Source organism: Typopeltis vanoorti, chromosome 7 (genome assembly GCF_054136105.1).
Source record: "Typopeltis vanoorti isolate ZY-2024b chromosome 7, IOZ_Tvanoo_1.0, whole genome shotgun sequence".
Lineage (NCBI taxonomy): Eukaryota > Metazoa > Arthropoda > Arachnida > Uropygi > Thelyphonidae > Typopeltis > Typopeltis vanoorti.
The window spans coordinates 4,903,667-4,927,237 of record NC_143555.1 but is presented as its reverse complement, the minus strand read 5'-3'; the positions used below and the strand labels follow the sequence as shown (position 1 = coordinate 4,927,237).

The 23,571-nt window shown below is 37.5% G+C and overlaps 1 protein-coding gene across 2 annotated transcripts in view; it reads left to right on the top strand.

Annotated features, from left to right (window-relative positions):
* LOC150104458 (zinc finger protein Noc-like) overlaps positions 1-23,571 on the top strand; it is a 58,704-nt gene that overhangs the window by 4,788 nt on the left and 30,345 nt on the right. The gene's annotated exons all lie outside the window — the stretch shown is intronic.

Below are 23,571 nucleotides of genomic sequence, written 5' to 3'. Positions count from 1 at the left end.
CACGGTTTTTACTTGTACCCGCGGTCACAATGCAAAGTTAAACTTTATTGCTTGTTCTTATAACACTGCACCAGGTAAAGTTCAGAGTTAACTCTTGCGAAGTAACTTACAAGCAGTGGGGATGTCCAATTTATGTCGGTAGCAGAAAAGCATCCAACGAATTCAGAATCTTGAAAGAAAAGGGAGTGTTTTGTGATACTACTGTTTCCGCCTTCGGGCGAGCTTTTTTTTTTTTTTTTTCTTCCTTGTGGAAGCACATTTGCTTACCAGACATACGGATAGTGGCGTTTTACTTTCTTGTCTAATTCACTGTTTGACCAGAAGTGTAAACCCCCCCCCACCGTCAACCCCCATTAATATCAAAGTGTTTGAAAGGAAATCCATTCAGATAGAAAGCTCGTCCATTTGACCTCAAGATAACAAGCACTATTCGAAGGGAGGGGGGGGGGGATATGAAATGCGTTATTCGATAGGCGCTATCCTGTTTGTAAACAGATGGGAATTGGAAACGTACTCTGAGCGAATACCTTAATTTCTCTTGTTTGCAGACGTGGACACAATACGAGAACCTGCAGGAAGTGAGATAACGGTGTGGGGATGTTCGCCTGGACTGGTGATATCTTCTTATCTGGGGAAGGGATGACCAAATGGTACCACGCATTGAAACAATATTTCGATTTCTTACAATGTTACATTTTTACTCCGAAGGCTGTTTTCGGAAGGTTAACTTGCTGTTTTCTAATCTGAAAATTTGCTGAGAAAAATGGGTTGACTTTTTGAATGGTATCATTTCGGATATGTCTTCTTCCCTCTTTCTCACCAGGAGTGTCACATAAGCACTTCGACATTGTCCCTGTGCTAACGGCATGTTTTTTCTTCCAAGGAAAAGAAAACACGATTAACCAGCCTTCTGACCCGCAATATACCAAGAACGTCATATGAATAAATTACAAGTATATTCGCTCATCTTATTTGGGGGCTTACACGTTTTAACTATGCAAAAAAGAAAGAAGAAAACGTCGATGAAATCAATTCGAATATATAACAGTTTAAGAGATTCTGTGTGCGCATGAAGTTCTCATGTCTCAATTACGTGCACTGTTTCCGCTCCCCCATTTATCCTCATAGCAACTCCACTTCTAGTTATATACTGTATAATACTGATATGCCAATGCCTGTCATTAGGGTTCGGTAAAAGTTCGATAAATGCTTAAATTTAGTATCTGATCTTACGACGAAAACTTTTTAATTTCAAGTGACCAAGACGGAAGTTTAGAGTCTGTTCTCACTAATGAAACGCTAATTTCGTTGTGGCCGACATTTCTTCTAATAATTAGCACTTCTGGTTTCACAATGAAATCATTTTCGTTTGTCTTTTGTGTCTTACTGTCGTTCGAGTGTCACGGATCTTTTTGACCAGTCGCGAAGAAACAATCATAGCCTAAGGAATGGAAGCGCTGTAGGTCAGGGGGTTTGCAAGAGCTATATTCATAATAACAGCAGAACAAGTATCATCGGTAAAATCGCAATGGTAAACATTACTACATTTTTTTTTAATCAGTTATCACCACAATATCAAGCGACAAAAAATTAATTACATTTAATAATATTAAATATCATCGTAAAGCACGAGGTGAGCAAAAGATGCTAACTAACCGTAATAATTGCTGTGGTAACATTTAAGGTTTGAATTTCAGGTTTTGCACTATTTCGTATGGTCCCTAAAACCTGAGATTGTTTGTAAAAGAAAGTTCAAAAACAAAATCAACGGTAATCAGGACGCACTGAATGGAGTCAAATTCTTAATGCTGAATACACTTTAACTAGTAGGAACTGCTCAGTAATAAATAAATGTCTTATTGTTCTCATAATTGGGCATTTGTCCATTTCAGATAGCTGCCCAGAATGGCTGATCACAGTACTTATAAAATTAAAGCAACTGTTTAGAGGAATAATTAGAAAGAAAGAATTTCTCGATTTGTTTCTTAAAAAGCTGAAAGTAGTAGTTCGGGGAAAACCGTACAAGGAAGGACGAACAAAGGCAACGAAAAGTTGATTCGGCCTGTTCCAAGCTCAATTGGGCAATATGTTGATTGGTGGCTGCTCGCGCAAATTTTTCAGACCTCTGGGATACCGAAGGAATGACAGTGGCCGCGAGTACACTGAAGCAATGCCTATGAAAATATCCATTAAAAAAAGCATAAGATGCGGAATGTCTACGAGAAAGTGACTAATAAATCTGTTAAAGAGGGATTATCTGTTAACCGAAGTGTCCTTTTCTGGATAGCATTTTTTTTTTTTTTTTAAATATTCTTATTTCCTGATTTTATAGATTTCATCATAGCAAATCAGAATTACACACTCAGCATGAAAAGATAGTAGCTATTTAATGTATAAAACTGGATTTTTAGGAACGAAACCGAGTTTGTATGTCATTAAATGTTCTCTCAGTGAATTCAGTTTTTGTCTATCCGATAGTTTAAAACTGAATTCACTGAGAGAACATTTAAGGACATTTGCTGGTACAAGAAAGTGTACCAGCGTCCTTTATCCTTCTCAGAGTCGTATCCTACCTATCCTGTGCCACCACATACAATGCACGACCTTAAATATTTACTAGCTTGATCTCAAGTAATACGGTGAAATGTCTTTAGGATTCTAGACTGGAGTAAACCAAAATATCAAAAGAGGCAATCATTACTGCAAAAGTTCAGATTACGAAGTTTTTGTACTTATATTTGCTCAGAATATTGTGTATCTTTTCAAACATATCAGGAAACACACACATAATCGTATCTAAATGAAGCCCTATGTTATATATATTCGCAGAGCTACTTATATATAATTAATATTGTAAGACCAGGAAATTGATCCATCCGGAAATAACCATTCAAAGAAGTTCTAGAACTTCTTTTAGAAGTAATCTCGCAATAATGCCACCTTTTAAAATGAATTTTACCACCGTTTTATACGTTTATCATTAGGTAAATTAACTTGATAAACTGATTAAATTTAAAAGTACGAGCATAAAGTCATCATGAGCATGAACGAAGTTTGGGAACCTACAGCCTTTTTGTAGCCCACAATCCGTTCTGCATACCTTCCAACACAAATTGTTTACAGAAGATTCGCTCATATTATTTGCTTATGAAAATTGGCCGTCCTTTTAATTTTATTTATTTTATTAAATAAAACAAATAAAATTTTATTTTATTTATTTTATTGGAAGCAGTTAACCACAAGACGATCTTGATCTTGTGGTTAACTGCTTCCAAGTAGCCAGATTAAAAAAAAAAAAAAAAAATGACTGCTATATAATTACGATGATCAAAGAGTTGCATGAGAAGACTGGTCGTCGAAACATTTGTCAAGGTATTATAATTTTTTTTAAAAAAAGAAATTCTTGAGAAGGGCAAAGTCTATATTATGATAGCCGTAAAAATATTCAAGCAGTATGAGGCATTCAGCCGAGACAAACTTTTTTATGACAATCTCGTCCCTAATATACCTTTAAGGGAAGGTCAAATGTTATATAATCTGGAAGCTCTGCCCTTGAAGCCAAAGAGCACGGACAATAAAATTCATCTCCCACCTTTTCACAAACATCCATGTCGCAGTGGGATTCAAGCATACGATCTGTTCGTGGCAGAGTGCACACGTAATTCATTGGTCCACACAGGCCAACAAACACTTCAGATTCTGTTTGTTTTCCTTTAGCCTGTGTAGAAGAACAAACGCTTTTAATCGTGCGAAACAAATAAAACTAGCCTTGAACATTTTTTTTTTTTCTCCGCATTGTGCTTCGCTTGACTAGAAATTTTGATAATTTGTCGAATTCATGCGTTGCTACCTGTGGACTCGCGCATCCCCGTAGAATGACGTTTCTCAAGTTAGCTTTTTTTTTTAAGCCATGTATTCTCCAATCTCCTAAAAGAGTTTCAACATTATGATGAGAAGGAAGGAGTAAATGTGCGTTGAGTGATTTCCGGAACAAACAGAAACCATTCCGGAGTTTTTTTTATTGTAATAATGATTTTAATTCTAAATGAAAAATCACACCACCACTATCTAAATAGGGAGGGGTTGAGACCAAACTTGGCAACAACCACGTCAGGGCCTACTACAAGGAAGGCGATTGTGGTGTTTAGCAGGGCGATGATAGCGACCTAGTTGGCATTTCCTACAACTAGAGAATGTAGCTTTTACTCACAAGCTTCAACGGAGTCCCGTTCTTGGAAACAGGTTACAATGTTTTTCCCCCCAAGGAGCCATTTATTAAGTTCAACCTGATGCTGCTGATGCTTCTTCCCCCTCCCCCCCATCAAATGTTATCAGCGTTTAAAAACGACATTATCACGAATACGGAATTTTAAGCAGAGATAAATTAAACGTACTACAGCGTTGACGACTAACACCGAAAGAAGTAAAACCCAACTTTAACAAGATATTTAAATGGAAAATAGTTTTAAAAGTATCGTTAGTGGGATAAGGTTAGAAAATCGGCTCCCCTGCTCTAAAAAGCGGCTATCACCTAAAGATTTACTGTGGCAGATTGTTGGTTGGAGACACTATTGACGCAGCCCACCAGGCCCGAGATTCAGTGCACTACCTTGGACATTTCCAGGTTGTTTTAAATTAAAAAAAAAAAAAAATCACATCCACTGTAGATACTTAATATAATTCAATTTATTAGCAATTAGCTATAATTTTTAGGTTTTTTTCAATATTAGGTAGTAACGATCATGGCACCCGAATCATACAACACAAAAATTGCGAAGCCACATTTTCATCTAACTATGCGATCAAATAGTTTCTGTATTCATAGCATTACACATGATCTGAATCAGCAGTACCTGTACAATATGGACAGTAATTATTTACCGGGTTGAGGGACACTGCATGGCCTCAAGCCCACGCAGCCCACCAGGCCCGAGATTCAGTGCACTACCTTGGACATTTCCAGGTTGTTTTAAATTAAAAAAAAAAAAAAATCACATCCACTGTAGATACTTAATATAATTCAATTTATTAGCAATTAGCTATAATTTTTAGGTTTTTTTCAATATTAGGTAGTAACGATCATGGCACCCGAATCATACAACACAAAAATTGCGAAGCCACATTTTCATCTAACTATGCGATCAAATAGTTTCTGTATTCATAGCATTACACATGATCTGAATCAGCAGTACCTGTACAATATGGACAGTAATTATTTACCGGGTTGAGGGACACTGCATGGCCTCAAGCCCAAGTCGAATTGGATCTTGCAGATTTGTAATTAAAAAAATTAAGCTGATTAATCCTCAAATTACAATAATCAGCAAATTATTTTGCACGAGCTGTATTTACCCACAAAACATTTCTCTTTGATCCATTTTTTTCTGATTTCGCTCATTTCAGTGTGCATATGTGGCGTATACCGATGGAGATTTTCAAATAAAGATCACTTGAATTTTTCGCAGGCCACGGGCACATAGGGTCGTTCCACTTTCGCTTCTGCTTACATTTACGCTTTCGTTCAAGCAAAAGCTGGCTAATAAAATTTTATCCAGAATAAAATAGAAGACAGAATAAGTTTAACAGTATTTCTTAGGAAAAAAACAGTTAATCAAAATACTTATATTCCATTCCAAGTCATCTTCGTTCACTAGTTCGTCAGTGTCGGATTAAACTGATTGCACTGCGATCCAATCTATCGCACAAGCGTAATTTTCTCCCAATCTAGGATAATTTTATTTATTATTTTTTTTCCAGGCCAGTGCTAATTCAGCTTGTGTGGAGAAATTACGTGGCAAATTTCTAAAATAACTAATACCGCGCAACTTTTCTGTAAGAAAGCAAGCAAGAAGATTGTGTGTGGAAGAGGAGGAGGGTTCCAAATAGTAAAGTTTTACGGCATATTAACCGTTTCATCCTCGTTCGGCTCTTGTTGTACCTGAAGCCGTCCTCTCCTCTGGTTCCGTACATTAGCGCCCCCACAGTGGCGGTAAAAATGTTCCTCTCAAGTTATAAAAACCGGTAGAGCGGGAGACAACTGCGGATTTCCAAGAACCGTGAAGTCTAATGAAAGCTCTATGGCCGCCTGGTTTTACAGGCCATTACACCGTTAGGGGTACTAAATCCAGCCATTAAAGGTATTGTGCGTGGCGCTAGGTGTGCCGCTGATATGTGGCCGTACTTCTAGACCATTACGCGGTTTAGATAATAATAGCGCGTGTCTCCAGGAACCCACAACGCAGTATATATCACAAGTCATCATTAACCGAGCATAAGTTATTGTGTGCGTGGTCGTCGCTGTAGACGGACTGGTTCATCAGCCGTGTGGACGTGAATAAACCGACAGTTTGTATCGTAACCCCATACAAGTACACTAATTAACGCAAACGCGATCGTTTATAATCTAAACTCGTGTAATACTCCGCAGCTGAATGTAAACTAACACAGCCGCGTGGTTCTCCGCGACATGCAGCACGGTATCTGAACGTTGTAGCTCCAGCAACAGCGTGCGCTGGACTATAATGGGGAAATTATCCTCAGCAGAACAGCGGAGGCTTCTCACCCAACCAGTACAATTACCTGCTGTATTAATTTTAGTTGCGGGTTTCTTAATAGGTCTGGTAAATGGTCTGGGGCTTTCGGCAATTAGTTCTTCAGGGTCCGTCAAGTCCCCCAGGTACAAAATATGCGGCTCCTACCCAGTTTATAGATATCGGATTTTATCTGTAAGAAACAATCAAGAACCAACTTTTCAGAGCGAAGTAAAAAAAATTAATTCACCTTTAAGTTGTGTTATTTTTCTTTGAGCAATAAAGAAGGCACCGAATCTGCTTAAGAAGTGATATTACGGAAATTTGTTAGTGATGTCTGATGTGGGACAGACTATGTCTTAAATTTGTGGTTCGTAATTCTTTTTCTTGTGGGTGAGCAATATGTTCCAGCTGCAAGTCGAAGGATGCCTGGAAAATTTATCTGTACCACATATATTATTATTATTTGATACCTCCAGGGAGTCCATCGAGGGAGGGCACCCACTCTACAACCCATTCACCACCACCACTCAATCTACCAACTGACTGCAACTACACCAACGCCGTCTACCGCCGACCACCACCACTAGTATTTCCACAGACAATCACAAACATTCATGCCCACGGCGGGATTCAAACCCCCCAGCCTTTAGGCTGGAGAGCGGATACGCTAACCACTCGGCCAGCCTTGATGACATATATGTATACAATTTATGTTTTGCTCACTAAAATATTGCCTATTCCATTCCCATTCTCCCGAAAAAGAGGAGACATGATAGAAGCATATAAGTCATTCAAGAGGTTTTGTAGGATTGATTCTGAAGAATTTTTTCATCTTAACTAGTGTTTAACCATTAGTGTGGTTCGCACTAGTTAGGACTGAAATTTTTGCTTGGGAGTTGGGGATAAGTAGGTGGAATGGGTGTCCAGAAGTGGTTGTGAGTGCTTCGTCACTGGCTATCGTGTCAATATAGGCTCTCCGGCGATGAGTCTGACTCCATGGAGATAGTTACATAATAATAAGTTAATCATCTTGACACCTACTGGTTAGGACGGGATGTTTACACAAGTGCACAAAACTCTGAGTAAGTGAATTTCAGTAGGTCACACAACTATCATCAGCTAATCGGTTTAAGATGTTTGCTTTTTGTGAAGAAATACCGTATTTGCATTATTTTATGAAAACCTTGCATTTAGCTCAAAATAGTTTTACTGTTATTCCACATAATTCTTTAATATTTAATGATTCAAATCTGAAACTGCTTTCTGGGGTCTTATTTCCTTTTGTTACAGTCTGGTTTGTATGAAATGTATAAAGGCACAGCAGTCGTTTGCTTGCCTCTGAAGTACAGTCGACTACTGTACATGCTGCTACAGAACTTGCTTGTGCGGTGTCAATAATAATAATAATAATAATAATAATAATAATAATAATAATAAAAACTTAAGAGTGCCACAACAAAAATGCACACTTTTGGATTTTTTTTAAATTTTTTTAATTTCCGATAATTCCAGTTGGTATTAGCAGTAAAATTTTCCATGGCAGTATTACTTGATTTTGACAACGTTCAACGTGTTCCCTTACAAAAGGAAAGCTTAACGTGCTTCCGTTACAGCACTCATTCTGTTTGTTTAAAGGAAAACTCAATGAAAATCAACTTTAGTGACGAACTGAAATGCAGTATAAAGAATGCGAATGGTTAAATTATGAGTAACATTACAACAAGAAAGTGTCCTGCTTTCTTTAATAATTAGCACGGCAAGAAAAAAACAGTCACCAAGGAAAGAAAAATCCTCATTCTAGATTCAAAAATATATTATATCTCCATAGAAGTTCCACCTGCCTAAGAAAATTTCATAAAGATTAGATTTAATGAAGCAATTTAAAGGCATTGGCGAATTTTTAAGTACTTCTGATAAAAATTTCTACGTTCTTCAAGATGCCAAGCTTAAAGACAGACGGTAGTTAATGAGGTCGGAAGTAAGAAAATTAACCGCAAACAAATGAATGGTTTGAAGGAACAATGACTGCAACTGGAAAAGAAGAATGGATTCGTTTCGAAAGTGTAAATGGTAGAATATCTTCTCAAGAAATTCAAGTTGTTGAAATACTTAAGAAATTTGAAAAATTATGCCGTAATATGAGCTTGAAGATTAATCTTTTCCCCCCTCTCATCTGGAATATTTCCCTGGGAATATTGCTGCAGTGCAACAGGGAAAAATATTTCATCAGGATATAAAAGATGGAAGGACTATCTAAGGTGCTGGAATGGCACCCAACATCTCAGTTCGCGTTTAAAAAGGAAAACTCTTGCTGCATCGCACAAAAAAAATCCTTTAATGACAGAAGAACAAAATTTTCTTTAAAAAACAATAGGGGTTCTTAATAAACATTCATAAACGTTCCTTCTGTTAGTTTGTTTATTTCATCCATATAATGCCTTTTATTCATTAGGCTAAAATACATTTGAGAAAATAAAGGTTACAGATCATAGCCTTAATATATGACTTTCAGAATGTTCATATTCTCAAAACATGTTTCTGAATCCAATTCTTTAATTGAATTCAGAAAAACGGTTCTGGAAATTTCTTGTCAGTCCTTTGGAATGACACCAAGCAAATTCAGAGAAGTAGTTTTATAAAGGCCTGAAGGAGAGTTCCGAGGGAGGCCGTGTCGCATTCCCAGCCTAAATCCTAACGATGGGTTAACACTGTATGAGATCTTGAAGTGCATTTTTTTAAAGTTCTTCCTTAGAGTTTAAGGTAATTTTAAAAATTTTAAGATGTAATTTTAAAAAGTACATTCGAAAAAAAATTGAACGACGTTGATTTTAGCGATTCATTTTAAGAAAAGTATCTTTTTTTTATTTATATTATTATTTTTATTTTAGATTCTGGGTTAATTTTCATTCATATAAAAAAACTTGCCATAAAGGAATATTGCTTTGGAAAAGGATTCGCAAATTCTTTCTAAAGAAAGGAGTTTGTAGGGGGGGGGGAGATGAGAATATTTTTTTGGACTGATTCACAATGTTTTGACATTGATTTAGAGGAGAGAGCCCAAAGAAATCTTCAACATTCACGAAATTTCTTGTGTTGATCTATCGCTCTCTCTCTCTCTCTCTCGCCCACCCACCCACACACACACAATACGTATTTCGTTCCCGTACGGTCGATTTTCTTGAGTTTACGGACGAAAAACCCGAGTTTCAGGGAGGAAAAACCCGCTTGCCCGTGCCAGAGATCGACTAACTGGGGAACCGGTCGAAAATAGGCTTAGAAAAAGTTCCTTCAGTCGAAGACTAGACTTGAACCTAAGTCTAATTTCGAGCGGCAAGCGCCACTTCCACTGAGCTACACAGGCCTTGGATTTAAATTGAACAGCAATTATTTTCCTGGCTTTTCCGTTATTTGTCTTCATCCACCATAGAGTGGTGCCTAATATTTACAGTACTATTGCTGCCGCAGACAACTTGTTCTGGAATTTTTAATCCTAAGATACCAACAGTGTTGTTTACTAATCTCTTCGGATCATGCGCTCTTTTACCTCATTCGGAACAACCCCCAATCATGCTAGTACGTATCTCTCAGTTCGAGCACAACTAAATAAACCAAATGGAAATATCTGTTTCATTTTCCCTCGCCCTGCGCTTGGCGATTACATTGCTCGTCCATCAGATGCTTTTTTTTTTTAAGCTAATCATTCAATCTCTGACATATCTTTCATGTTGAGTCAGGTTATCCGAACCTCTGCTTCTACATAAAATGACCAAAACTTTTCGTTGATTGTGTCCCCCCCCCATCTCCAATTTTCCACACTTTCGGAAGCAAACTCAGGGCCGAGCCAATAACCTTACCAATTGTGGTTATTTAGAGTTAATGCTGTAGAGGCTAAGGATAAGACGTATATATTTTGCTTCTTAACTGTGAGTGTTCAGTGCCACATGTGGACAGAGTTTCCGAGAGAAAGATAAAGACAAAGAAACAAACAAAGAAAAAGTTACACCGTCTCATACTTCCGTGTGAAATAGGTTAATTCGCTTTTAGTTGAAAACTATTCATGAAATTGAGTCGAATCCCATCCAAGACAAGATTCAATTCAGCGCACTACAAAATATGAGGCGACAAGAATTAGCTTCTTGCAAAGTTGGGAAGATTGTCTGAAGGAAGATGTTCTGGTCTTCCTAATCGGTGCGCCCCAAGGCGGAAACTTGCGACATTTTTCCGCCTTGGAATTAATGTTGAGAATTTCATATTAGACGATCATTTCACAACTCATCATCACTGTAAAATTTCAAATCCATCACAAATTTTGCTGAAAGTTTAAACATAACAGGCGTCATTTTGCGACTGAATGTTTAGTAAGCAAATCCACCGCGATGAGCATACATTTACAGTTATGATAACCATGTATAGCGCTATGATTACTGGAGAACGTAAGACCAAATAAAAAAAAATATAATAAAAAAGCGCCTAGGTGACAATCAGTAGAAAACGATTTTGTTTAATATGAATGTATAACGATTATAGATTCGAGTAAAACAAAGATAAATAAAGATAATTAATATCTGTACATCCGGAAGATATTACGACATCATAGAACAAGTTAATACTTTTAGTTACCTAGGAGCATACTCGACTTCAAAATTAAATGACATAGCAACAATAAAACACACTCCCCATAGCATGATCAATGATGAATAAACTCAATAAAATTTTTAAAAATTCCTACAACTCTAAAAGTAAAATTATGTGAAGGTATAATACTATTAACAGCTCTCTACGGGGCAGAAACCTAAAAAAAAAAAAAAAAAAAGCAGAGAGGAAACTGTTGGCTGTTGAAATGAAATGCTTCAGGAAAATCAGCAGAACACATGGAACAGAACATAAAGCTAATGCACAAGTGCTGCAAGATTTGAATATCTAACTCAACAATTCTTAACACAGTTAAAAAGCATCAATTCCGTTGGTTTGGCCACATTGCGGCGAAATAGAACTGGACAGACTTCCTTGGCTGGTATTTGAGGGCACTATGGAGGGTACAAGACTCAGGGGAAGACCAAGATTGACATGGCATAAAGCCCTTGGAACAGCATTGGGCTTTCAAAGCTGTTAGCATATGAAAGCTTGGTTTGGACAGAGAATGGTGGAAGGCTCATATCCGTGAGGGACTCAACCTGTCTTGTGGACGGAAGAGAAGAAGGATATTGGTCAAGTAAACGTTGCTTTTAATTTGCGCCATGACAATAAAAACTTCGAGAAATATCTGTGTCTCAAGAAAATGTTATGTACTGTACTCCGCACATTGTTCTTCTTCTATCAGTATGTCAATCCATTATTCTGCTGAGGTTTTATATCTAAGCAGAAGAATAAGGAGTTGACATATCAGGAAGTTCGTCACGTATACTTGACAGTTCTTTCTGAAGAGATGCCGTCAAATATGTGCCTCGGTAGCTTAGTGAAAAATAATGCGTGCGTTTTAGTTGGGAAACATTTATAAAGTATTTTCAACTGAAGGTGAGTTAGTTTCGTAACAGTGGGGAGGAGGTTCCCCACTATCGCTTAAAACTATAAACAGGCCGAATGCTCTTAGCCTTCTCTTACAATTTTACAGTGACAAAATCAATTAACAATTTCAATAATAATTACAATTAACATTAACATAACCAATTACCACTCCCCTCATAGCTTTGATAATTTTCGTGCAATCACTACAACAAGCCGTTAAAAATACTTCGCCATATGCTAATAACTTGCGCTCCATCTGTGTGAGATAGACTGGGTGACACAACTCCAGATTTTCCCAAACTCTACTTTATTCATTTCCCTTGTTAAATGAAATTAATTAATAAATCACATTTATTAATTAACTAATAAGCTACAGTAGTAACTTATGTGACATAAGTTATCTGACATACTTATGTGACAGTAGTAACTTATGTGACATATTTTAATCACATAAGCTACAGTAGTAACTTATGTGATTTATTCAACAAAATAGTCCTGAAGGGCAGCCAAATGACCGCCGGCGACGTAATGGACTTCCCTATCCGGCACAACTGAGCTCACATTACAACCGAAGAACGGTATGCAAACACGATCGGAGAAGTGCCCTTTCTTATCTCATCTGCGGATAAAAACAGAAGGCGTTTGTTTGCCTTGATTTAAGACAAATCAAGACAAAATGGTGTTCTGAAGGAACCGTATTAGAAAATAAGTAAATGTTGATATTTTTAAAATTTCTAAGGAAACAACACGTTTTAATAATTCATTTGTTATTATTAAATTATTTCGAAATATTAGACGTTCTGAAGGGGAGGATACCGTTCTTCAATAACGAAGCAGTATGGCTAAATAAACTGTAACTTCTACTTCTTCGAGTGAGCTATACCCGGATCAATGTGCACCAGAGAATGTCTTGCGAGATCCCAGATTATTCAAAAGCTTGCATGCAGATGTAAATTTTCGGTACTAATGGATAGATGAGGTCTGTTTAGAAATTTCAGGGGCAACTAATATATATATATATATATATATATATACACACACACACACACACACACACACACACACACACTGGGCACGTAAGCGTATTGTTTGGTAAGCAGATATGTACACAGGCGTGTCATAACATGACAGAACAAGTCCAAAGACATTGTATCACACCTCAATCATCTGCAGTTCTTTAATGATTAAATACGAGTTTTTTTTTTTTTTTTTTTTTTTAATTTTATTATTATTTTTTTTTATTGAGTGTTCTGATGTCAGAATAATTCTCGACATCAGAACACTCAGTAAACAATTTGTGTGCATCAAGTTTTGGATTAAACTTGGGGGAAAAAAAACAGAAACTTATAAAATGCTTTAAACAGCTAAAAATTCATCTAACGCCTTTTGTTCCCTTATAGGGAGTAGGCGAGGCCTTTATACCCTATCTAGCTTTTGGAGACTGAGTCGGCAGTTCAATCTCCACTGGTAGCCAATCAGAGATAGCTGGCCCGTGTCTATCACTAATTATAGGCAGCCACCGATGAAGAGGCTAGCAAACAAGTGCTGCCATCTCTTGGTACCTAACCCTAACACGATATATTCTCTTTATTATTATTCCTGACAACCTCCAAGGAGTCCGAACACTCATCGCGGGAGGACACCTACAATTAAATATGTTACTGTCTGAAATAATGTGGGTACTACGGTCGATTTTCTTGAGTTTACAGGATGAAAAACCCTCTTACCCATGCCAGAGATCGACTAACTAGGGAGCCGGTTGAAGAAAGGCTTAGAAAAAGTTCCTCCAGTGCGCGACTAGACTTGAACTTAAGTCAAACTTCGAGCGACCAAGTACAGAGGACGCAAGCCCCACTTCCACTGAGCTACACAGGCCTTTGCTTTAAACAGCTTTCTGGGGGAATTCCTTAAGCCGCTCAAAGACATTCGAGTAGTTCAAAAGGTTTAAAAATGGATAACTTCGACTGAATACGACTCTCGCTCTTGACGACCATCGACATCCCGCACCCACAATTTGATGGCTCTTGTTCGCCAAAAGGTCATCAACAATCAGCGAATTACTTTTCGAGAGCTACCCTGTGAAACAGGAATCTCAGTTGGATCCCACAACCAAATTCTAATAGAAGATTTGGAAATAAGGATGGATTGCTGCAAGGCTTTTGCCGATATTTCAGCTCTTTCAACTCGCGATTTTCTGCTCAACACAACAGTCGCATCTCAGCCACGTATTCATCAGAATAGGCCCCCCCTCGTGACTTTTTATTCCTTAAGCTAAAATCTGTACTTAAAGAACGATGGCTTTAAGACCTAAATGAAATTAAACAGAATGCGCTAGAGAAACTCAAAGCCCTTCTTTTAGAACACTTCCAAAGATACTTCCGAAAGATGGAAACACGCTGGGATATTGAGGCAGGAGGAGAATAATTCGAAGGCGATGTGTTCTTATAGCTTACACACACGCACAGAATTAAATACTAATCAGGATCACAAATTTCGCCATTCGTCTGGTATGTTGCACAGATGCATTCAAATACGAAGATGAAAAAATGCGTCTGGAGACTACTGCCTATCCATTTCCGGAAGGTTAGGACTGAATTAGTGTTACTGATTTAGGAAATGAAACGGCGTTAAAAGATTTTCTGATCACTAATTTTTTTTTTAATCGGTCATTTTGCAGCTCATCAAAATATGCAAGCAGATGTAAGAATTTGTTTACGAGCTACGACAAACAGCGAAAATCAGAAAGGCATTTGATAGTTCATCGTCAATTTGCCACCAGAATGAGCACATAGTTAACAACTCCTTGTCCTCCTTCTTCTCTCAAAAAAAAAAAAAAAAAGTTCCAGCTGTCCTGAGTTTTATTGGTAGTCCCTTTAGTGTTTAGCAAACATCCTCTGTACTGTGATGCTGCTGCTTTACATAAGTTTAAGAGCAAATAAGACATAATTAATAGTCATACCACTTTGTATCTGGGTGACTTTATTAAGTTACTTACTGCCGAGGCTATTTGCTAATTGACGACAATGCCAAGTCCTGTTAGGGGACGCTTCGAATTCTCCTGCTGTGAATTCTTTCATTCCCGACTCTTAGGTTCTGAGATCTTTGGATATTTTGAAATTCTAAATTCACGTGAAGCCTTTACAATGGTTGGGTTAACGCCCTAAATTCCTCTGAATAATAAATATTCATTTGTGTTTATAATAATTTCGTTATACACATGTGTCGAAAACAAACAAATGCTATATATATTTACAATTTTACATAATTTTCACATTATGTGGCTCGGAAGTTGCCTCTGGGGTAATACTACTAACCAACTGGGTGCTGCAATATATTGCTCAGATTTAATTGACTGAGAACGCGTACTTATTCAACTGTGTTAGACGAGGAGCACTCGGTAAGATTTTTTTTTTTTTTAGGGGGATGAAGTATCGCATGGCATGAGCTGTCTCTCGTAAAAGTGTTTATGGCAACATTCACTCATCCGTTCCCTGCATGGCCTCTCCCTCTGTATCAGTCCAAGCCGACGGATTCTGCCGTAGTAAGTGGGGTAATGAAGAAGAACGTGAATGAATTCATGAAGATTTCGATATCATACTCAGTTCCGAGCCTTCTCAGAAGAAGCCTCATGAGCAATGAACGGTAACAATACTGCTCGATGGAAATAACTAAAGGTTTAAAAAAAAAAAAAAAAAAAAAAAAAGAAAGAAACTAATATGGTGGTAATATTCATTCATATGAGGGTTGCTGAAAATTTGTCGGCCTCGACCATAAATGGCGACACTATCGGTAATTTTTTTTAAAAGTTGGTACATCTGTCATAAGCTTCCATGTGAAATTTCAAGTCATTCTATGAAGTAGTTTGTTTTATACAGCTGTCGCAAGCCAAAGTGTTGTCTGTATCCCTTGAAATGGATAAAATTGAGTATCGTGCGGTTATAAAATTCTTTGTAAAAGAAGGTTTAACACCAAAACAAATTCATTCGAGGTTAATAAAAGTTTGCGGGCTCTCTTCCCCTTCGTTTTTAACAATTAAGAAATGGGCTGCCGAGTTTAAACGTGGCCGTACCAGCTTTGAATATGATCCACGTGAAGGACGACCAAAAAGTGTAACAACACCAGAAATCATTGATCATGTGCACGAGATGGTATTGGATGACCAGCGAGTCAAAGTGCATGAAATTGCTGAGACTATTGGCATTTCAAAAGAACGTGTAAGAGATATTACTAATTATATGAAGAGCCAAAGGCTTCAATTCGGCGACATGAACTTATTTAAGTTAAGGGACATTACATCCCATATTGTTTCTTAGCCGAATAAGAAACTCAAAGAGTTTCATGCCGAATATAGAAACTATATAAAGTTCAGCGATTTCAAGCGTAAGCAAATACCTGGATAGTGCTGCACCTGACCCATTTGGTAGTGCAAACTGAGGCAACTCATAGCAAGGGTGGAGCAAGCTCCGATCACTATTCTTGGTATTTACCCATAATGTAAGCTCAGCTCCTAGGAGCTGTATTACTGTTCTACATTATGAAAGAAGGTCACTACCCAGACCGGTTTCAACCTTTATTGAGGTCTCATCAGTGAGTAGGTGAAACCGGTCTGGGTAGTGACCTCTCATAATGTAGAACAGTAATACAGCTCCTAGGAGCTAAGTTCACATTATGGGTAAATACCAAGAATAGTGATCGGAGCTTGCTCCACCCTTGCTATGAGTTGCCTCAGTTTGCACTACCACATGGGTCAGGTGCTGCACTATCAAGGTATTTGCTTACGCCTGGAATCGCCGAACTTTATATAGTTTCTATATTCGGCATGAAACTCTTTGAGTTTCTTATTCGGCTAAGAAACAATATGGGATATAATATCCCTTAACTTAAAAAAGTTCATGTCGCCGAATTCAAGCCTTGGACGCTTCATATAATTAGTAATTTATTAGGACACCTTGGCAATTCTCATGGAAGGGATGTAAGTTCTGTTCGCTACAAACTTGGTATTAACTATTAACTAGTTCTACCTACTCATTGATGGGACCCCAATGAGGTTGGAAACCGGTGCGGGGAGGATCTGGCTTTGAGAGGCGCCGCTTGGAGGTAGGCTTTTGCCTATCTCTGAGTGGGGCCACCGCTGAGATTATGGCTCTGCTTGGTGGTGGGGTGAGCCTGCCACTGAGTAGAGCCAATGCTGAGAAGTTCATCTCGGTGACGGGGTGAGCCTGTCATTGAGTGGAACAACGCTGAGTTTGGCGATCTTTCGGGATCGTCTTATTTTTAGAGCCCACTTCACCTATACATAAGGTTGAAACCGGTCTGGGTAGTAACCTTCTTTCATAATGTAGAACAGTAATACAGCTCCTAGGAGCTGGGTTTCACATTATGGGTAAATACCAAGAATAGTGATCGAAGCTTGCTCCACCCTTGCTATGAGTTGCCTCAGTTTGCACTACCAAATGGATCAGGTGCTGCACTATTCAGGTATTTGCTTACACTTGGAATCGCCGAACTTTATATAGTTTCTATATTCGGCATGGAACTCTTTGAGTTTCTTATTCTGCTAAGAAACAATATGGGGTGTAAGATATATTTTGCATGAAGAATTGGAAATGGAAAAGCTTTGTGCAAGATGAGTGCCACGCTTGCTCACAGCAGATCAAAAACGCACTCGTATGAAAATCTCTGAACAGTGCTTGGAGCGTTTTAACAAGAATAAAACTGATTTTGTTCGTCAATTTATTACTATGGATGAGACTTGGATTCACCATTACACACCAGAATCCAAAGAGCAATCAAAACAGTGGACAGAAGCCGGTTGAGCGTCAAAGAAGACAAAGTCGGTTCGTTCAGCAAGAAAGGTCATGTCGTCGGTGTTTTGGGATGCTCAAGGCATTTTGTTTATTAATTATCTTGAAAAAGGGTAAAACAATAACCGGGGAATATTATTTCGATCTTTTAACCAGACTAAACGAAAAAATTCATGAGAAAGGACCCGGTTTGCAGAAGAAAAAAAAATCATCTTTCATCAGGACAATGCACCTGCCCACAAAGGTGTTTTGGCATTGGGAAAATTAAGGGATGTGCACTATGAATTGTTGGAACATCCAACCTATTCCCAAGATTTGGCTTCCTCTGACTTCTGTCTCTTTCCAAAAATAACTCTTCTTCGCTGGTCAGCGTTTTTCTTCGAATCAAAAGGTGATTGCAGCTATAGAGGGGTATTTTGCAGTTCTTACTGAGAACCACTACAGGTACGTAATAATGGCGCTGGAGCATCGCTAGAATAAATGTATTAGTCTTAAGGGAGATTATGTTGAAAAATAAAAATAATTTTGAAATTATAAATTTGTTTTTTCATTGTTAGGCTGAGAACTTTTCAGACCACCCTCGTATATCGTCCTGGTGAGATAAATAACTATGTTTGGATATTATATAGAACAAAAAGGAAACTGAAGTCACTCTTATCGAGCTTCCACCTTCCTTCTTGAAGATTAAATTCTAACCAATATCTAAGGACTGTATTACTTTACCAAGTCAAGTGGGAAAGCTGTGAAAAAAAAAAAAAAAAGCTAGACCAGCACAAAAAAACTTGATGCTTTTTTTGTAAAGGAAACAGTCTAAGTGATGTACTATACTCAGGTTATTATACAAATAAATGAACTTGAAGTATCTCAGGTAACACAATCAGATCTTTGCAGATAATTTCACCCCATTTCAGATGTATTTTATTAGGCATTATTCAGCTCTTTCCATCCATTTCTAAAAAAATGTTCTATAAATTAGAAAATATCAAAGAAAACAACATCGGGTACCAAAAGTATTTGATACTCCTGTTTCTTGGAAGACGTTACTTATTGGATTGCAAGATGCTGGAAAGAGCAAACCTTCAAATGTCGAAATAATTTAAAGTTATTTCCTAACGCTGTTTCTACTTAATTACAGGTGTGTATAATTTTTTCTGATACCACGATCCACCTCGTGGGTTCGAGTCTTCTCTGCGAACAAAAAAGTGAACCGCGCTTCGCTTTCGGTTAGTGGTGCATTACAACAGTGACCTGAAAAAAAAATTACCATTCGCACTATGAAAAGTAGTAACGTACTTCATGGACATGAAGAAGTGTCATTAACGTTTCTACTTTCAGTCGGTAGGTAGTTTCAAATCTAAGATTACACAATCTGAATCTTCTGAATTTATAACTTGGCCGTTTATCGAAATATGCAAAGCTGGCCTGGATGGCATATTTTCTTTGCAACCAACAGGCTCTATGGATTCGAATCCCATGATGCCAAGCTTGATCGTGAGCGTCTTTTTGTGGTTTTATTATTTTCGTCGTCTTGAAATCCCACCATTTTGCTTATTGGATACGTTATTAGCAAGGACCACAGAAACAGAACACGATGTTTGGTCTCTAAAGCAGAATTTACGGATTATCGAACTTTTAGCTTATCCGTAGTATAATGTGCTGTTGATTTAAAAACTTTCATTTAAAGTTAGATTGGCAATAATAAAAGAATCATTCATATGTGAACGACCAGCCACAAGTTCGACTACAAAGTATCAACAGTGATTTCGAGAACCAACAGAACAGAACAGAACAGCGAGAATAGCTCCACTGCACGACCTGGAAAATTCACGAAGATTTCGATAATGTAAACATCTTCATGAGATTTCAAGCAAGGTCTCTCCACTATTCCTTCCATTAGTGCATTTTATAGAGTGCATCCAGAAAACCAAGACATTTAGAGCAGCTTTAAATGAATCCTTAAAGCGGCGGTGTGATATAAGTGGCATAACTTGATATGGTAAACTTCGAAAAGGTGTAACATTACACAGCATATTGTCATTTGCAATGTAATGTAATATTATACTGTACATCGCAAACTAATCATTGATTGATTGTATTTTTCGTGTTTTTAGATTACCAAATACGGATAATTAATTGGGATAAAAGGTTAATTCCTTTAGAGCTTATTTAGTATTTTTAGAGTATAAACTACATGTCCATTTTAAAAGTTTATTTATTTTTCTTTATATGTAAAGCTTAGCGAACATCGGCACGTGAAATACAATAAAATACAATGCACGCTATTTTTTAAGTAATTAAACAAATCACTCGTTTGGTGTCACTGGAGTCGATTGCTTTAATAATAAACGGAAGTGGTAAAAGTAAGCCATAGTAATTAATAAGTATTGAATATGGGATCCAAGTTTTTAATCAGAATTCATTTATTCAAACAGTTAAAGTTTGCAGTTGGGTTAAAAAAGTTATCATTCCTCAATTATGAAACAAACAGTTTCAGTGCGAAATAATAGGTCCTACAGGCTTCATGTCAGTCATGCTTCGTGTATTAAAATACTGTACTGCACCAAAGTTCACTTGCACTTTTAGTGAAATGCAGTTTGTCGAAAACTTATTCGTAACTAATTGCAAAATATGCTAGAACAACTCGATGAGATACTCTACTAGTTACCAATAGTGGATGTAGTAATATAAACATATAGGCTTATACTAATAATGTCTGTCTGCCGTCCTGGTTGGCCGAGTGGTTAGCTTATCTACTCTCCAGCTAAGAAGAGGCTGCGGGTTCGAATCCCGCCAAGAGCATGGATGTTTGTGATTGTCTTTCATCTGCATACATTCATTCATACTATATAAATAATCTCCCAAGAAGAAGTGGGTCACCATGTGAGAAGTAGACCCAACCATCTCCTGCAATGGGAGAGGCCTTTACTTAGTAGTGGGGAAGATATAGGCTGAAAAAAATGTCTGTCTGTTAGAGTGGAGAGCCGTGCCTCGTTACTATTTATTGAAATATATTTCACCAAAACCTTAATATAAGACATCAACTATGATTATATTTGTTGAAAGATTTCTACGTTAGCATTACTGGTTTATTACTTACAAAAAGTAAACATTATTTTCCAAGAGTAAAATACATGATACGCCTTGCTTTCCTAACATTAAGTATAATCTTGTAGAGAAAGATATGCTACCAGATTTAAATTTGCCGTTTCACATGTTATACTTGCTGAGTGATTTATTTACTGGACTCCTACTTCCTTCGTACCTATTTTTCTCCGGTCTTTTTTTTTTTTTTTTTTTTTTACGAGGTAATACAAAATAAATATGCAATTAACAAACACAGGACGATACAGAGATATCTAACAGAGAATGACACCGAAATGTGCTCCTAATAGCAAAACATTATTGCTAAACTTTTCTTAAATAATCAAAAGATATCTTAATCACAGTGTTAATATACCATTGTACAATAATAATACACTTTAAGGACAATAAAAGTTAGATAAAGGCTTTCACCTAATATTTTCATCAAGTTATCCTTATTGGACGTGAATTATCAATTGTGGATCGAAATAGAGCCGGTTACACAGCTTACATGAACAATTATTTAAGTTCAGTATGGTTTGACACAGCCACCAATAAAAGTGGTTTATGGATTGTGGTTGGTTAAATTTTTATTTTTTATTTATTTATTTTTTTGAAACGATCGAGAAAAGAAGAGTTGTGTTGCTATGACATAATGTAATGAATTAAAAGCGTTAGGAATGCTTAATAAAAGCAAACCATTAGTAATGCTCATTGTGAAAGATGAATACTCTTATGCGTATGAAATACGAGTACTGATTAAAAAAAACAAAAAAACTCTGTGCTGTGTTCTAAAGGTTTCGTGTGTGTTCGACCCCTTTTCTGTCGAATAGATAGATTAGGCTGTGGGATTACGTGAAGGAGTTTCATATTGTATGAAAGGTCGGGGACGAATCTTAAATATGCTTGAACTTTATACTAATTAGCAGTTTGGCAGTTGCCATATTAACCAGGCACATGTTGTATTCAATTCGTTCTCAATCGGTCAAAGGACTCAATATTAGCGTAGTGGGCTTTGTATGTGAACAAGGGTTTTCATATTTTTTATGCTAGTTCCCACGACCGGTGGGAATGACATAAACTTATACAGGGTAGAAGTGCAGCACATTAGTATTGTGGGTGGCTAAATGTTCAATAATCCAAGTTCAGTAATATGGGCTGAAATAATTTCTGCTCTAGAGCCAAACATGGAACTTATTCAAGCCACTTCAGGCCTCCAATAAGAGGGCTGGTGCCCTCACACTGTGAGATGAAATTCATCTCCAGCCCAAAGCTATTCACAAACAGCTAACAGGATTCAAACTCGCAGCCTGTTGTTGGTTGGAGAGCAGGACGACTCAGCTAATCACGCTGGAAAATTCGAGTTTGCAGAATCTCCGAAGAAGACAGTGTGCACAAGCACCTTTTATCAAAAATGAAGAGGTGTAGGGGTGCGGGCTAGTTCTCGTGATTTTGGGTGTATGCAGAATGTCTTCGTTCGCAGATACCTTCTCGAGTATCCTTATTTTTTCTATCGTAAGCAGCTGCATAAAACCATACTGAACATGCACTGAATCATTAAACCGTACTGAACTTGTATTAAACTATATTAAAAATATTCTATGCACTATAAAAATGTTTTAAGATACGATCCTGTCTGACCTACGAACTACTGAAAGATACATATTTTTTCTCCTATAACATACATGAATAGGTGGATAGATATACAGGGATAAAAGATTAATTCTAATTTTGCTGCTCTCTGGTAGGGGTTCACGATATTTCTCAGTCCTGAATGCAGGTTCTATCTTAAACAACCCACTTAGCCTAGCTCCTAGTCCCTTACAGTGCACTCAAGATATTTGTTGCGGGCCCCCCGTTGCACACTCCAGTATTTTATGTCTCTCTCCGCCTAATGTTATTAGGCTCGCTTGTCTAATTTCCAGATGGAAAATCAAACCGTAATTCCAGGACAGAAAACTCTGTCCCTTTTGGTGAAAACTGCTCATCGGAGAAACATGCTTACACCCGTCAGCCACTGGCAGCAAACCTGGAGCTTTTCCATCCAAAAAGTGCCTCATATCGCGGAATCCTGACTTCGCTTCATTTGTATGCCGAGTGGCTGAAGAACTCTGCTATTATCAAAAGGTTTTATTCAAATAATCCCCCATCCTATTGAGAATGGGGAATACAGCGAAGCGGCGGTGGAATTTTTTCTTCTTCGAGAATTATTCAGCACATGATATTTTCCCGTGAACTCACGCAGTCGGACTTAATATCTAATTAATATCTAATTTAAATGGTCTGCCAAGAAATTGGAATTGTCTCTTGAAATTATATTACACTCAACCCCCCCCCCCCAACACACACATTTTGTTTGACAAAATAAACGTTTCTGCTGCATTTAACAAGTGGATATCACCACAACTAACCCAGTTTTGGAATAAACGTTCACATGTAGTCACTGATAATTTTTGACAGGTTTTACAATTATAAAAATCGGGCATTTATTTCCCCTTTCAAATTAGCAATTATGGTCAGATATCCACTCCACACTGTCAGAACAGGACATTGTTTGATTCAGATGTCACCATCGTCGTGTAAATAGAAATATCCGCGCTGTTTGTTTTTCTCGAAAAACGAAGTAAATTTTCCTACGCTTATGCAAT